Here is a 17,746-nt window from a genome sequence, read left to right on the forward strand (position 1 = left end):
GGAGAATCGGAAGTGTCAGTATTGCAGTTGAACAAAGGGAACTATGGAGCTATGAGGGAGGAGCTGGCCAAAGTTCAATGGTGCAATATGCTAGCAGCGATGGCAGTGGAACAACAATGGCAGGTATTTCTGCATATAATGCAGAAGGTGCAGGATCAGCTCATTCCACAGAGGAAGAAATATCTGAAGGGGAGTTGGGGCATACGTGGCTGATGAGGGAAATTAAGGACGACATAAAGATAAAAGAGAAATATAACATTGCAAAGATGACCAGGAAGCCGGAGGACTGGGAAGCTTTTAAAAAGCAACAGAAGATAAGTAAAAAAGCAATACCTAGAGGAAAAAAAAGGAAAACTGGCCGAAAATATAAGAGAGGAAATTAAAACTTTTTTCACTATGTGAAAAGAAAAAAAAGGTTAAGACTGAAATTGGGCACTTGAAGACAGAAGCGGGTGAATTTATTATGGGGAACAAGGAAATGGCAGAAGCATTGAGTAGATACTTTGGATCTGTCTTCACTAGGGAAGACACAAGCAATCTCCCAGATGTTATAATGGCTGAAAGACTGAGGGTAATGGATGAACTGAAGGAAATTTATATTAGGCAGGAAATGGTGTTGGATAGACTGTCAGGTCCCCAGGACCTGATGGTCTGCATCCCAGGGTGTTAAGGAGGTGGCTCTAGAAATCGTGGATGCATTGGTAATCATTTTCCAATTTCTATAGATTCAGGATCAGTTCCCGCGGATTGGAGGGTGGCTCATGTTGTTCCACTTTTCAAGAAAGGAGGGAGAGAGAAAACAGGAAATTATAGACCGGTTAGCCTGATGTCAGTGGTGGGAAAGATGCTGGCGTCAAATATAAAAGATGAAATTATGACTCATTTGTATAGCAGTAACAGGATAGGTCAGAGTCAGCATTAATTTATGAAGGGGAAATCGTGCTTGGCTAATCTTCTAGAATTTTTTGAGGATGTAACTATGAAGATGGACAAGGGAGAGCCAGTGGATGGACTTTCAGAAAGCCTTTGAGAAAGTCCCACATCGGAGATTAGTGAGCAAAATTACGGCACATGGTATTGGGGGAAAAATACTAACTTGTCTTGAAAATTGTCTGGCTGACCGGAAGCAAAGAGTCGTGATAAATGGGTCCCTTTTGGAATGGCAGGCAGTGACCAGTAGGGTACCGCAAGGTACTGTGCTGTGACTGCATCTATTTACAATATACATGAATGATATAGATGAAGGCATTAAAAGTAATATTAGCACATTTGCTGATGACACAAAACTGGGTGGCAGTGTGAAATGTGTGGGGGATGTTATGAGAATTCAGGGTGACTTGGACAGGCTAGGTGAGTGGACAGATGCATGGCAGATGCAGTTTAGTGTAGATAAATGTGTGGCTATCCACTTTGGTGGCAAGAACAGGAAGGCAGATTACTACCTAAATGGAGTCAAGTTAGGTAAAGGGGCAGTACAACGAGATATTGGTGTCCTTGTGCATCAAATAATGAAAGCAAGCATGCAGGTACAGCAGGCAGTGAAGAAAGCTAATGGCATGCTAGCCTTCAGAACAAGAAGACTTGAGTATGGGAGCAAAGAGGTCCTTCTGCAGCTGCACAGGGCCCTGGTGAGACTGCACCTGGAGTATTGTTTGCAGTTTTGCTCTCCACATTTGAGGAAGGATATTCTTGCTATTGAGGGAGTGCAGTGTATGTTCACAAGGTTAATTCCCAGAATGGCGGGATTATCATATGTTGAAAAATTAGCGTGACTGGGCTTGTATACACTTGAGTTTAGAAGGATGAGAGGGGATCTGATTGAGATGTATGAGATTATTAAGGGTTTGGACACTCTGGAGGCAGGAAGCATGTTTCTGCTGATGGGTGGGTCCAGAACTAGAGGACACAATTTAAAGATAAGGGGTAGGCCATTTAGAACAGAGTTGAGGAGAAACTTCTTCACCCAGAGAATGGTGGATATATGGGATAATCTGCCCCAGAAGGCAGTGAAGGCCAAGTCTGTGGATACTTTCAAGAAAGAGGTGGATAGAATTCTTAAAGATAGTGGAATCAAGAGTTTTGGGGATAAGGCAGGAACAGGATATTGATTGTGGACGATCAGCCATGATCATAATGAATGGTGGTGCTAGTTTGACTGGCCGAATGGCCTACTCCAGCACCTATTGTCTATTGAGAGTTCATTCAAAGCCTGTACCTCTCTCTCAATCCCCGTGCAGCGCCACAGAGGCATATAACCTATTAGGTATGCCATACCCTGGGTAACGTATGGAATTTCTCACCTTATTAATGTCTTTTTTGAACATAAGTGAGCACTGCAAACTCAATTTTTCATGCAATCATCTCATTTTCTCTCAGAGCAATACTGATTAAACTCTCACTGTCTTCATTCTCTCCCATGGTACCATCATCTTGGAGAATAGACAGGTGGTACACATTTGTAGTGTGTCCATGGCAAGGAGATTATTCTTTACAAAGGAGATTGTATCTGTATACAGTGCCCCAAATGCTCTCCCATCAAGACACTACAATTGCAGGAAAGATAATAAAATGTGAGGCTGGATGAACACAGCAGGCCAAGCAGCATCTCAGGAGCACAAAAGCTGACGTTTCGGGCCTAGACCCTTCATCAGAGAGGGGGTTGGGGTGAGGGTTCTGGAATAAATAGGGAGAGAGGGGGAGGCGGACCGAAGATGGAGAGAAAAGAAGATAGGTGGAGAGAGTATAGGTGGGGAGGGGATAGGTCAGTCCAGGGAAGACAGACAGGTCAAGGAGGTGGGATGAGGTTAGTAGGTGGATGGGGGTGGAAGAACAGGTTAGGTAGGCAGGGACAGGTTGGACTGGTTTTGGGATGCAGTGGGTGGAGGGGAAGGGCAGGGCTGGTTGTGTGGTGCAGTGGGGGGAGGGGACGAACTGGGCTGGTTTTGGGAAGCGGTTGGGGAAGGGGAGATTTTGAAACTGGTGAAGTCCACATTGATACCATTAGGCTGCAGGGTTCCCAGGCGGAATGAGTTGCTGTTCCTGCAACCTTCTGGTGGCATCATTGTGGCACTGCAGGAGGCCCATGATGGACATGTCATCTAAAGAATGGGAGGGGGAGTGGAAATGGTTTGCGACTAGGAGGTGCAGTTGTTTGTTGCGAACTGAGCGGAGGAGTTCTGCAAAGCGGTCTCCAAGCCTCCGCTTGGTTTCCCCAATGTAGAGGAAGACACACCGGGTACAGTGGATGCAGTATACCACATTGGCAGATGTGCAGGTGAACCTCTGCTTAATGTGGAAAGTCATCTTGGGGCCTGGGATAGGGGTGAGGGAGGAGGTGTGGGGGCAAGTGTAACAATTCCTGCGGTTGCAGGGGAAGGTGCCGGGTGTGGTGGGGTTGGAGGGCAGTGTGGAGCGAACAAGGGAGTCATGGAGAGAGTGGTCTCTCCGGAAAGCAGACAGGGGTGGGGATGGAAAAATGTCTTGGGTGGTGGGTTCGGATTGTAGATGGCGGAAGTGTCGGAGGATGATATGTTGTATCCGGAGGTTGGTGGGGTGGTGTGTGAGAACAAGGGGGATCCTCTTTGGGCGGTTGTGGCGGGGGCGGGGTGTGAGGGATGTGTTGTGGGAAATGCGGGAGACGCAGTCAAGGGCGTTCTCGATCACTGTGGGGGGAAAGTTGCGGTCCTTAAAGAATTTGGACATCTGGGATGTGCGGGAGTGGAACGTCTTGTCGTCGGAGCAGATGCGGCGGAGGCGGAGGAATTGGGAATAGTGGATGGAATTTTTGCAGGAGAGTGGGTGGGAGGAGGTGTATTCTAGGTAGCTGTGGGAGTCAGTGGGCTTGAAATGGACATCAGTTACAAGCTGGTTGCCTGAGATGGAGACTGAGAGGTCCAGGAAGGTGAGGGATGTGCTGGAGATGGCCCAGGTGAACTGAATGTTGGGGTGGAAGGTGTTGGTGAAGTGGATGAACTGTTCGAGCTCCTCTGGGGAGCAAGAGGCGGCGCCGATACAGTCATCAATGTACCGGAGGAATAGGTGGGGTTTGGGGCCTGTGTAGGTGCGGAAGAGGGACTGTTCCACGTAACCTACAAAGAGGCAGGCATAGCTGGGGCCCATGCGGGTGCCTAGGGCCACCCCCTTAGTCTGTAGGAAGTGGGAGCAGTCAAAAGAGAAGTTGTTGAGGGTGAGGACGAGATCGGCTAGGCGGATGAGGGTGTCGGTGGAGGGGGACTGGTCGGGCCTGCGGGACAGGAATAAGCGGAGGGTGTGTTAAATTAGGCATCCACAAATCTCAGATGTGCTTCCAATTTATCCCCACAAACTTCTGCCATTGCTGCATCACCGCCTTCCCAGCTAAGCTTCCTTTCCAACGAACTCTGGCCAGTTCCCCCCTCATGCCTTTGTAGTTACATTAATCATAGAAAATCATATCACGTTCAAAAGTGAGCAAGAGTTTTAAACTGAAAGGGGGAGGTTTGGAAGATGAGACAGAGAGAACGATTGGAGGATTTAGTAACTAGATATACAGGATCTATATATGGTCGAGCGAAAGAGAGAACAAGAGACAATATGGGAGAGGAGATGCAAAAATAGAGAAAATTATATTATTGACAGAATTAGATGCATTTCCCTTTTTGTTTCAGTAATTCCTGTGTGTTGTGGTCCTTTGTACAGCATATGTATGACCGATTGATACTTATGTAACAGTTGAGGCATCCACAAATGAGAACAAATGTGAGTGGTGCATTTGAATTTACAGAATACTTTTGACATGGTTGCACTTATGTGAATGAAAGAAAAGTTTGAATTGAGTGTTAGAGGAGAATATGCTACGTGAATTGAGATTTGTTTAGTTGTGACGATGCAGAGAGTAGCACTTTATCCAGACTGAAGGCCATTACTCATGGGGTATTGCATGTACCATTCGTCTCACAGCGATTTGCAAGTCATACAAACAATTTGGAAGTGGCCAGCAATAGCTTGCAGCTCATTTTGAATTGACTAAACGATGCCAAGTTGGAAGGAGTTGTTGTCCAAAAAGACCTGCATGTCCTTGATCATGAGTCAGCAATAATAGTACATACAGGGGTATCATCAATGAGGGCAGTGAATGGTATGTTGTTCTTCATTGCAAGGTGATTCAAGTACATAAGTAAAACAAACGTCCTGCAATTTTGAATCACCTTGCAATGAAGAACAACATACCATTCACTGCCCTCATTGATGATACCCCTGTATGTACTATTATTGCTGACTCATGATCAAGGACATGCAGGTCTTTTTGGACAACAACTCCTCCCAACTTGGCATCGTTTAGTCAATTCAAAATGAGCTGCAAGCTATTGCTGGCCACTTCCAAATTGTTTGTATGACTTGCAAATCGCTGTGAGACGAATGGTACATGCAATACCCCATGAGTAATGGCCTTCAGTCTGGATAAAGTGCTACTCTCTGCATCGTCACAACTAAACAAATCTCAATTCACGTAGCATATTCTCCTCTAACACTCAATTCAAACTTTTCTTTCATTCACATAAGTGCAACCATGTCAAAAGTATTCTGTAAATTCAAATGCACCACTCACATTTGTTCTCATTTGTGGATGCCTCAACTGTTACATAAGTATCAATCGGTCATACATATGCTGTACAAAGGACCACAACACACAGGAATTGCTGAAACAAAAAGGGAAATGCATCTAATTCTGTCAATAATATAATTTTCTCTATTTTTGCATCTCCTCTCCCATATTGTCTCTTGTTCACTCTTTCGCTCTACCATATATAGATCCTGTATATCTAGTTACTAAATCCTCCAATCGTTCTCTCTGTCTCATCTTCCAAACCTCCCCCTTTCAGTTTAAAACTCTTGCTCACTTGTGAACGTGATATGTTTGATTTTCTATGATTAATGTAACTACAAAGCCGTGAGGGGGCAACTGGCCAGAGTTCGTTGGAAAGGAAGCTTAGCTGGGAAGGCGGTGATGCAGCAATGGCAGAAGTTTGTGGGGATAAATTGGAAGCACATCTGAGATTTGTGGATGCCTCATTTAACACAAACTCTACAGTTTTCTCAAAGATGATTCCCTTTCCTGAATCTAAGTTGACTCTGCCAAGTCATATAATGATTCCCAGACTGTGCAGTTTTCACATTTCTGATAAAAAATAATCCAACATTTTCCTTATACCTGATATCAAGTGTTCAATATTTCACTTCCTTTTTGTTTGCCCTCCCTCTCCTATTTTTAGGGTTACAACAGCTACTTTCCAGTCTACAGGAGCCAGAATTTCCAGAATCTCAGGCACTTGGAAGGATAATCAATAATTCTACCTTTTAATTACAACTTTTACAAGACTTTTGTAGAAGTACATGAACAGGAAACATTTGGAGGGATATGTGCCAAACCCAGGGAGATGGGGCTCGGTCAGTTTGGGATTATGTTCGACATGGACTGGTTGGGCTGAAGCGCTGGATGCCTCTGTAACTATTTCACTAGCTCTATTACCAATTCCTGAATACTCTGGGAAAGAGGTACAGGAATTTACTAAGCTTCAATTCAGGTTTTTTTTTTGAGTAATTCCTCTTTATTACTTCTAGTCTCCCACAGCTTTACACTTTCACCAGTCAATCTGTCCCATAGTATTTCTGGAAGACTTTCTGTACCTTCCTCTGTGGAGACAGAAGTAATGCATTCTGCGCTACAACAGGTTGGTGGGGTTCAGGAGAACAGAGATGGTCTTTGTTGGCAAGTGAATACATTGGAGCACCACACTTGGGAGATGATGGACGTGGCACCAACTCCTGCTCCTCCGTCCAATGTCCCCATGTTCCATTCTGCCCCTCAAAGCTGCTTCACAGGAGCATTTCGAAATCACTTGCTCCTGGTCCCTATTGAATCAAAACAGAGGAGACGATTCAGCCTCTGAAGACTGCCATCTTCGGTTTAGTGTGAGATGGAAAATATTCTTGGGAGGAAAAAACAGTCGGCGCTGGCCTGACACATACCCCCTCATTTCTCTTTACACAAGTTTTCCCTGTCTCCATTTGTTGGCTATGTTGTAGATCCACATTCACTGTGAATACAGCTGCACCCCTACCCCATGCCCGGCTACATTACACCCAGAGATTGTTCACAAATCCTCTGGCCTCCCTGACTGCAACATTTCTGAACAGAACTTACAGGAAAATAATAGCTGCTAACTTTACACTAACAAAGTACTAGAACATGAGAAGCAGCAGTCAGTTATTTAGCCCCTCACACCTGCATTTCCTTTCAATAAGATCAGGGCTGATCTGTTCTCTGCCTCACCTCCTCTTTCTTGCCCAATTGCTTGGAGCCCTCAACTCTCTGCTGTGTCAAATCCATCAACAATCCCTCCCCACGACCTCCAAATATTTCAGTGAGCTAGCTCCCCTGATGCTTTGGAACAGAGAAGCCCCAAACCCACTCTGTGAGATACAAACACTCCCCACATGTATGCTGTGACCTATTGGCATGCTCAAAAGTTATGAGCATAAGGTAACAGTGACTATCACTGATGGCGATGCAGGATTTGACTGAGAATGGTGTCACCGAACACGAAAAACATTGAACTTAATGGGAATGTGTCTTAAACTCCTCACTGGTTGGAGTCATCTGGTGTACAAAGGAAGATGTTTGTGACTGGTGGACAACAATCCTCTTAGTCCCAGTATATCTTTGGAAGAGATCCTCAGTGCAGCTTCTGCAGCATTAACATTTTCAGCTGCTTCATCAAAGTCTTTTTCCCCATCAGAAGATCAGAAGTGAGGATGATCACACAATGTTCAGAACAATTTGTCATCCTCAGTTCCTGAAGCAGTCTGTGCATGGGAAGCAAGACCTGGACAAAATTTAAGGTTATGTTGTTGAAGTGTTGGTAATATTCATGTAACAGTATTGCTATACAGTGCTCATGTCACAGTAATAAAAAAAAGGAATTCATCCAGCACCTCAAATTGGTTTTACAGGAATAAGAGGAAGCCATTCAGTCCATCAAAACTGTTGGATGCTGAAAGGCACAGCACTTTCACTCTGACCTGCCTATTACACAGGAAGAATAGGAGTCTAGTCAGCACATCGAGCTGTTAAACAGGTACTATGGTCACACAATCAAGTCCTTGAGCCTCTTCCCTGGGACCAGGAGTTGGTGATTCAGAATCTCAAGCCACATAAACCGAAATAGGAGGATGCCATTGATGCTGCAACATGACACACCAATGAAGCAGAGAATGCACAGACAGACTGTGCCATGTTGTTCCCCTGGCTCCATTGCTCATGGTACACACATGTTATTACAGTTTAGTTTGCTGATAGTGAGGGGGTGTACTGTGGACCGTTTGTGCCAAGTCTCAGGGAGGCATCTTCCGTTTCCAAGAAGACAGATTGGTGTCCTCATTGGCGGTCAGAAGCTCGTGGGAATGGTTAACTCTTTCAGACACAAAGCATTATGGCTGCTGACAGATTTGTGAACAACATGACATACAGTGCAGGGTCACACACCATGGTAATGAGGTGAGAGTTCATTTGGAGCCTGGAGCTTTCTCTCAGCTAATATGGTGCTCCATCGATGTCCATAGACTATCAGGAAACATGTCTCATGGAAAAAAAACAACGAACAATTTGTCACACTGTCAATGCCTTTTTGGATATAATAAGTATCAGTCCATAACACTGAATTTGAGTTGCAATCACCTCTTATTCTGTAACAGTGCAACAGATTAAACAGTCATTTCCTTTACACTCTCCACGAGGTACCATCATCCCAGGGATCAGGCTGGTGAAACTCCTTCACATTGTCTCTGCGGCAAGAAGATCATTCCTTATTAAGGAAAGAAAATCTGTACACAGTGCAGCAAATACTGCCTCAGCAATAATCTACAAATGCAGGAAAGTGTTTTTACTAAGCTACTTGAATAATTTTACAATGAAGGACAACATACCTTCTACTGCCCTGATTACTTGTTCCCCTGTATGTGTTCTTTTAGTGACTCATAAGCAATGACATCCATGTCATTTTCAACAATCGCACTTCCCAACCACTCACCTTCTCATAAATACAAATGGGAAGGTTGATATTTGTTGCTTCTGTCCAAACAATTACTTGCCTTGTAAATGGCTGTTCTCCAAGCAGTGAAACACATGATACACCTTGAGTAATAACCTTAGCCCAGAACAGGGCCCAATTCTCTGTATTCTCTCCAAATTTAACCCATGTAATAGTTTCCCCCTTACCAATGAGCTCTATTTTTTCATTCACCTGTATGCAACGGTGTCAAAGGTCTTCTGAAAAATTCAAACGCGCCATCCCCGTTGGTTCTCATTTGTTGATGTCGCAACCAACATCCTCCACAAACCCCAGCAGGTTTATCAAACATAATTTGTCTTTCCTGAATCTAGGCTGACTCTGTGAAATTATATCATTATTCTCCAACATTCTAATTATCAAATTCTCAAATGAAATTAACTATTTCCCTCAGAACGGACATCAAGTTATCTCCTGTTTAGGTTTCTGTTTGTTTCCACGACGGATTCTGTGTAATCCAAGATGGTGGACGGAATAAAATTGTGGCTGTTGGAGCTGCTCCTTTTATTGAGGTATTTTCACTGATGAAGGTGATTTCCTCAATTTCTTCGAACAGTAATTACTGTATTATATACTGTTGCATTGCTTCAGAACTTTGAAACAAAAAGATCAAAACAAAGGTACCTCGAAAATGGGAGGAACTGAGAGACCAGGCACCATGTGGGAGGTCATAAAAATATCAGTGAACCTGCACAGCTGACTGGCCAGGAAGTCAACTTTCCCTGCTAATGCCCTGTCTTCTTTATTTTAAAATATCTCTGGTCGTCAGAGTTGGGTCGAAGTAAAATGAACAAAATGAAATTCACAGCTGACCTTGAAGAAACCTTGGTATGGGGAGCTCACAGCCTAGGAAGAGTTAATTGTCATTTTTGTCTGAACATACTCTGCTGTGAATCTACAATAGTGAGTAATGTGTTTTTCTTGTTATGTTTTGTTGAGGTTTGTCTCCAGATTAAACTTTTCAAAAATCATTTAACATAGGTACCAAGTTAGCCGAGTGTAGTGGTTTTAGAGCAGTGACACTTTTTTTTTGTCAGTAGACAGCTAAGGTGGCTTTCAGCAGTGTGATGTGCTCTTGCTGTCAGATGTGGGAGATTAGGGAGAATTTTAGAGAGAATGTGATTGATGGATATGTCTGCTGGAAGAGCGTTTGGATCCGTTAGATTGACAGCTAAAAGCAATGAGGAATTTACAGAAGCTAGGGAATGTGATGGGTGTTGTTTCAGATGGTAGAAAAGCTGCAGGTACAGTCAGGTCGACAGGTTACATCTAGGAAATGTAAGAACAGTAGACAGGGAGTGCAGGAGTCTCTTGTGGCTATATTCATCTCCAAGAAGTATGCAGATTTGGACAATGTAGGCATGATCAACCCTTGGAAGAATGTAAAACTCACAGCAAATTTCTGTAGTAAGACTGGCTCAACTGTAATGAGGATTACGTCAGGTTCCAAGTGAGCGATCAGGATGGGGAACCCTCAAGTCAGAGACAGAGACAGACATTTCTGCAGCTGACTGCGAGACACAAGGCATTATGGCTCCTGACAGATTTGTGAACAACATGACATACAGTGCAGGATCACACACCATGGTAATGAGGTGAGAGTTCATTTGGAGCCTGGAGCTTTCTCTCAGCTAACATGGTGCTCCATCGAGGTCCATAGACTATCAGGAAACATGTCTCATGGGAAAAAAAACAACGAACAATTTGTCACACTGTCAATGCCTTTTTGGATATAATAAGTATCAGTCCATAACACTGAATTTGAGTTGCAATCACCTCTTATTCTGTAACACTGCAACAGGATAGTGTGTTGCCGAAAGGCTGCTCAGGTTAAGGAAGCCTTGGGAGGGTATAGAATATTCCATCAACAGGAGGTTGTTGTTCACATTCAAACGAACAAAACTGCATGAGAAATAAACAGGAAAGTAGGTCTGCGAGCATAGTAACATCTGAATTACTCTCCATGCCATGGGTTAGTCAGGATAGGATTAGGAGAATACAGCAAATGAATGTGGGGCCGAAGAGCTGTTGCATGGGGTGAAGGATATACATTTCTGGATCTTTGGAATCTCTTCTAGTGGAGAAGTAACCTTTACTAGGAGGACAATTGCACCTGAACTGCAGGAGGAGTAATATTCTGGCAAGGTGAATTATTAGAGCCATCTGGTAGGATTTAAGTTGGTAAGATTGTGGGGGGTTGGTGTAGGGTGGAGGGCCTCAGAGACAGAGTGAAAAAAGGGAGCAGTCAGAGGCTGGTGCAGTGGGGATAAAAAGAGCAAGTCAAATAGGCAAGGCATGCAGGAGCAAAACAGAGAAAGAGATAGGACTGATAAGTTAAACTACAATTATTCCAATGCACAAGGCCCAACAATGTTACAGATGAACACAGGGCATAGTTGGTGACATGGGTTTGTGTTATCATAGCCATTAGAAATGTGGCTCTGGGATGCACAGGACTGGCCGCTTAACATTCCAAGGTATAGATGCTATCAGACTGATAGAAAAGGGACCGAGAGTGGAGGGGAGATGGGCTATTGGCGTTTCTTGTTTAGGGACAACATTCCGGTTGTACTTTGGATAAATATTCCAAGGAGTATGTCCACTGAAGTTATTCAGGTAAAACTGAGAAATTAGAAAGGGATAATTACCTTATTGGGATTGTCCTGTAGATCCACACCCCGACCCAAATAGTTAGTGGGAAATTGAGAAGTAAGTCTGTAAGGATATCACAGTTATCTGTAAGGATAACAGGGTGGTCATGGAAGGGGATTTTAACTTTTCATACATCGACTGACACTTCCATCGTGTTAAGGTATGAAATAGAGAGGAAATTTTTGTGTGTGTGCAAGAAAATTTACTTATTCAGATTGTGGATTTGCCTCCAAAAGAAGGTACAAAACTAGACCTACTCTTCGGAAATAAGGCAGGGAAAGTGTCCGAATTGTCAATGGGGGACCACATTGAGGCCAAAATCATGATTCTATTAATTTTAAAGCAGTTATGGAAAAGGGTATATCTGATGTAAAAGCTAAAGTTCTAACTTTCAGCAAGGTCGAGTTGAACACTATCAGCAATGAAGTTGCAAAAGTTGATTTGACGGGTGGCTATTTGCAGCTAAATGGACGGCGTACAATCGACAGTCTTCAAGAATATCATAACAAGAGTGCAGGGTGAAAAACAGTGCTGGTAGGTGTGGGGAATGGTGGATGACCAGAGAAATTGTGATTCAGATCAAGAAAAAAGAAGGAAGCATATGTCAGGGATAGACAACAGGGATCGAATGAATCCTGAGAGGGGTGTAAGGGCAGTAGAAGTATGCTTCAGAAGGAGATCAGGACGGCAAAAAGAGGACATGAGATAGATTTAGTAAATAGGGTTAAGGAGAAGCCAAAGGATTTCTGCAAATACTCTAAGGTCAAAAGAGTAAATAAGTAGAGAATAGGGTCCCTTAAAGCTCAGTATTATCACCAATGTGTAGAACCACAGGAAATAAGTAAGTTACTAAATGAGCGATTTGCAGCAGTGCTTTTGGTTGAAAAACAAATGTACCCAAGGGCAATTGAGGAACTAAATGACAAAAACTTGAAGATTGTCCATGGTATGGAGTAGGAAGTGCTGGCCCATTAAAATGTATAAAGGTGGATAAATTAGCGGGATCTGATCAGTACATCCGACACATTTGTGCAAAACTAGACAAGTTATTGATGGGTTCCTTACTGAGCTATTCATATCATCGACCAGTGAGGTGCTGGAAGACTGGAATTTGAATACGTAGTGCCACTGTTTAAGCAAGGTAGTATGGAAATATTAGGGAATGAAAGACTGGTGAGCAATAGATCAATAGATGGGCAAGTTTTTGGTGGGGAGTCTCAAGGACAGGATTTACATGTATTTGGAAAGGGGATGACTGATTGGGGATTGTCAGCATGGCTTCCTGCATGGGAAATCATGTTTCAATAACTTGGCTCTGTGTCTTTGAAGAAGAGTCTTACTAGTAAGAAGTGCCTCTTTGAAGAAGAGACAAAACTGATTGATGGATGCAGGGTGTTAGACGTTGCCTATATAGACTACAACAAGGCATTCAACAAAGTTCCACGTGGTAGACTGGTTAGCAATGTCAGATCACGTGGAAGAAAGGGAGAACAAACAATTTGAATACAAAATTAGCTCAAAGGTAAAAGACAAGAATGGTGATGGAGACAGAAAAAGCAATAAACTTGTATATGCTTTATGGAAGTAATGTCTGGACAGAGATAGAGAGATTAACCAGGAACACCAACAATAGCGAGAATGGGATAGAAACCAGCCTGAATAATCATCAGTACACCTTCTATCCGATATGGTAATGTTGTCCAAGATGCGGTAAGATAGGAAAGACCCCAGGATAAACTCCTGTCCATTGTTGTAACAGTCCAGTCTATGTTCTCTTATTTGATCTCTCCTCTCCCTCTCTCTGCAGCTGCGGATCCCTGTTAGTGCTGTCGTGACGCTCCTGCTCATATTATGGGATACTATGGGATAATGGATCCCCTTAGTAATAGGAGAGGGAAAGCCTCCTGTGACGCAGTTAGAATCCATAGAGACTGACATTAATCACAGTCGCTGAACAAACAGTTCCAGTTAACCCCTTTCAATACACCTCCAGTGAATCCTCAGTACACAATTAAAACTGGACTGGATTGGATGTTAATGTCATTGGCTATAGGTCTTATATGTCATCACCAATTGCTCTAACAAAGTCTGTGGTGAGGGAGAATGATAGATGTTTTCATTTTGCAGGCTAAATTGTTTTGCCTTGTTGTCCATGTACAATGCTGTAACCACCTGCATCAACAGCTTCCCAAAAAATACAATTAAAATGTTATTACTGTGCTGATTACTCCTGCACAACCAGCAAAATAAAATCAATGCTGCACATATTTGGACTGACCTTGCAGGGAAAGTGTGGATTTCTCACTGCTGTAATAAAACAACATTGTATGTTCAACATTCAGACTTCTTCATTGCAGTTTTTGTGTTTAAAAGTAGCAACATTTACATTTCCTGATTCAGATTACCAAAACCAAAGCCAAATGTGGTGTATACAACAATGTTGTTCATTAAAGCCCATGGGCTAAAAAGTCATGGACAGAATGAATGTGACATTGGTTCGGAGACAGAGAGGAATGGGGGCAGTGGCTGTAGAGACTGGAGAGGAGGGCAGTGATACTCCAATGTCACCAGTATTTAGCTAGCGCGTATTCTGACAGATGGAATGAAACGTAATGCACAGCAAGGAAACAGGTTATATTTGGGAGATGGAATGCCAAACAACAATGTGAACATAGCGCGATAACTTTAAATGTGATGTAGGGTATCATATCATGCATATACACTATTTCATCATGGGGAATACAAATTGATAAGATTGTCCATATCTGTACAGGATATTCAGAAGTAAAAGCAGGCAAATATTTCAAAATTGTTACAGACATAGTAGGAACTGCTGATGCTGGAGAATCTGAGGTAACACGGTGTGGAGCTGAAATACCACAGCAGGTGAAGTAACATCAGACGAGCAGGAAAGCTGACATTTCGGGTCGAGACTTGAAACTTTAAGATGTTGTTTTGTCATGGTTTCTTTTAAGAGAGAGATTGAACGAGGTGAAAGTTATCTAGTTGAAACCACTTGAGGAAATATCTTGGCAGAACTTGGTTTTTGTTTTAGTGCAGCCTGAGTGCATGTGGCCAGCTCTCTCAGATTAAGATTCCTGGGTTTTGGTTTTACATTGACAGCAGCAGCTATTGGGGTCTCAACAAAGTTGAACATTTCATTGAAGGTTTCCTGGCTGTTACTCGCTCTGATTTTTCACTGGATTTGTTTTCCCATCCTGGATTGGAGAACTGCACACAAGAATCGCTGTCTGAATTTTCCATTTTGCCAAGGGATGTGTTTATGGGATGTTACTATACTGGAATATTTGATAAGTAATAGCTCCTGTCACTATTTTGCTATTATATTTACCAGTAAAGTTAAGTTATTCTAAACTCTTCTTTCTTTTAATTATATTTTAACTACAGTGTTTGGATAAATTGTACTTTGCTTAACATCAAATAGTTTGTTCGAGCGCATTGCATCTGGAACATAGCACTTCACATTTGCCTTTAAAATAAGAAATTGTTAGGGTGTAGGCTAAGTTCCTGAAATATTTTTGAGGGTGCCTGGTTTGGTACCTAAAACTTACTCCTCTTCTTCCTGTCTAATAGGCTGGAGGGATTGAATGGTCTCTCCATCTTCTTGTCCAAGAGTTTCGATGGGATGAATGACGTTCTCATATTCCTGTGAAGTGATCTTGAGTTACTGAATCAGCTTCCCTTTGTACTGCGGAAAGGTGCAGTGCCTAGCGGTATTGTTACATGAATGTTAGACAGACTTTAAGAACACAAGCTTGGATGTTGCTCAGGTCTTGCTGCACATGGGCACAGACTGCTTCAATACCCGAGGGGTAACAAATTGTTTTGAACATTGTGAAATCTTCAGCAACCATCCCGACTTTGATTAATATTCTGGGAAAAGACACTGACGAAGCAGCAGAAGATATCTGTGCTGAGGAATCTACTCTGAGGATCTCCTAAAAAGGTGTCCCAGGACTGACAGGATTGACTTCCACCCACCACAAAATTCTTTTGCATGCCGTGAAAGACTCCAGCAAGTGGGGAGTTTACAACTGACTCACATTAAGTTCAAATTGTTCAGGCTCATTGGTTCCATCCTGAGTTAAATGTTGCCTTCTTATAACAGCCAATCCCTCTTACCTGAGTCATTGTGTTCACCTCTTTTGTACAGATCAATAGATTATGGTGTAGGAGCAGGGAATGGTTCTTCAAGCAGAGGTTAGCGAATGTCAGGAATTCTTTATTGCAGAAAGTTAGGGAAGTTAGGTCACTAAAAGTATTTATAGACAAGGTGGATGAATTTTGATCATTTTGAGAGATGAGGGCCATGAAGATTGGGTATTAAAGATGATTTGAGATCGAGATCAGCTCAGCCATGGTCTTATTGATGGCCAAAGCAAGCTTTGGCTGGTGTCTGCAGCATGACCAACAAATGAAGCATAAGTTGCAGAGAGGTGATTCTCTGTAAGCAGAGACAATGGGCCTCTTTCATACCCAGCTTTTCCAATGATATTTTTGAAATCGTCCCAAACCATTTCTGACATTCTTGAAGGGCTGAATAGTCTCCTCTGTTTCTGTGCACCAGGTAATAGGGGTCAGAGTCCTCCTACTGCTCCTCTCTAGCAGGTTTGAGGGACCGAATGGAACATATGGACATAGGACTGAGGAGCATGAGTGGGTCATTAGACACTTTGAGCCTCCACCAGGCAGTAAGGTCGCAGCTGATCTGGTTGTGGTCTCAGCCCCACTTTCCTGTTGGGATCTTGTCATCTGTGGCTCACTTGTCTTTCAAATAGTTCACTAGATCAGCTTTGAATGAATGTAAACAGAGGGGCAACATAGACTTCTGGGGATGAAAATTTCCACTTCAAAGACCTTTTTGAATTTGTCCTCATCCTCTTACAGGAACAAAGAAAAGTCTACAGTACAGAAACAAACCATGTAGTTCAATTTGTGCACACTGAGCAGATATCCTAATCTGATTGTGTCCCATTTGTCAACATCTGGCCCATATCCCATCCAACCCTTTCTAGTCATGTCGCCATCCAAATACATTTTAAATGTGCAATTGTACCCAGCTTCACCACTTCTATCCACTCATCAAATTCTGCATGAAAAGGTTGCCCCTAAGATACTTTCTAAATCTTTCCCCTCTCGCCTTCAACCTGTGCCATTTACTTTCGGACTCCCCTATCCTGGGAAACAGACTTTGGCTCTTCTGACAATCCATGCCCCTCATGACTTTTTAAACTTCTAATATGTCACCCCACAGTCACCGTCACTCCAAGGGAAAAAGCCTCAACTTATTCAGCCTCTCCCTATTGCTCAAGCACTCCAGTCCCGGATCATCCTTATGAATATTTTCTGCACCTTCTCAAGTTTAACAACATCCTTCCTTTAGCAGAGCCAACCAAATTGTATACCGTATTCTTTAAGTGGTCTCACCAACCTCCTGCACAGGCGCGATGTGCCATCCCAACTACCAGAATCAATGCTCTGAATGCTTAAGGCAAGCCAGACGTGTTCCTCACTATCCTGCCTACCTGTGTCTCCACTTTCAAATAGTATGCTCTTTGTTCAACCAAACTCCCCAGGACCCTCCTATTAAGTGTGTAAGTCTTGCCCTGCTTTACCTTCCCAAATGTTATTTTGATTCTGACGTTATTCTGCTCACACAAGTTGCTGGCAGTGGGATTACTTCCTGGAACAGTTAAATTTGTTTGATTTCCCTTTGCATCAGACAATGGGAGATTTCAGTGAATCCTCGTCAGAAATCCTCCACAAGCGGTAAAGATGGGTGTTCGGCTCACATAAATTGCTATGATGAGGAACAAGGAAAAAGAGAGGGGGAAATAGGCTGTTGCTTTTCAGGCAGTTACATTTTTCCCTCTCTGAGTTGAATCACATGATAATGCTTTCCGACACCCAGACTGGATCATGTCAGACCTCCTTAAAGATTGTCCGATCTGTATGCTTCCAGCACA

Source organism: Stegostoma tigrinum, unplaced genomic scaffold (assembly GCF_030684315.1).
Source record: "Stegostoma tigrinum isolate sSteTig4 unplaced genomic scaffold, sSteTig4.hap1 scaffold_49, whole genome shotgun sequence".
Classification (NCBI taxonomy): domain Eukaryota; kingdom Metazoa; phylum Chordata; class Chondrichthyes; order Orectolobiformes; family Stegostomatidae; genus Stegostoma; species Stegostoma tigrinum.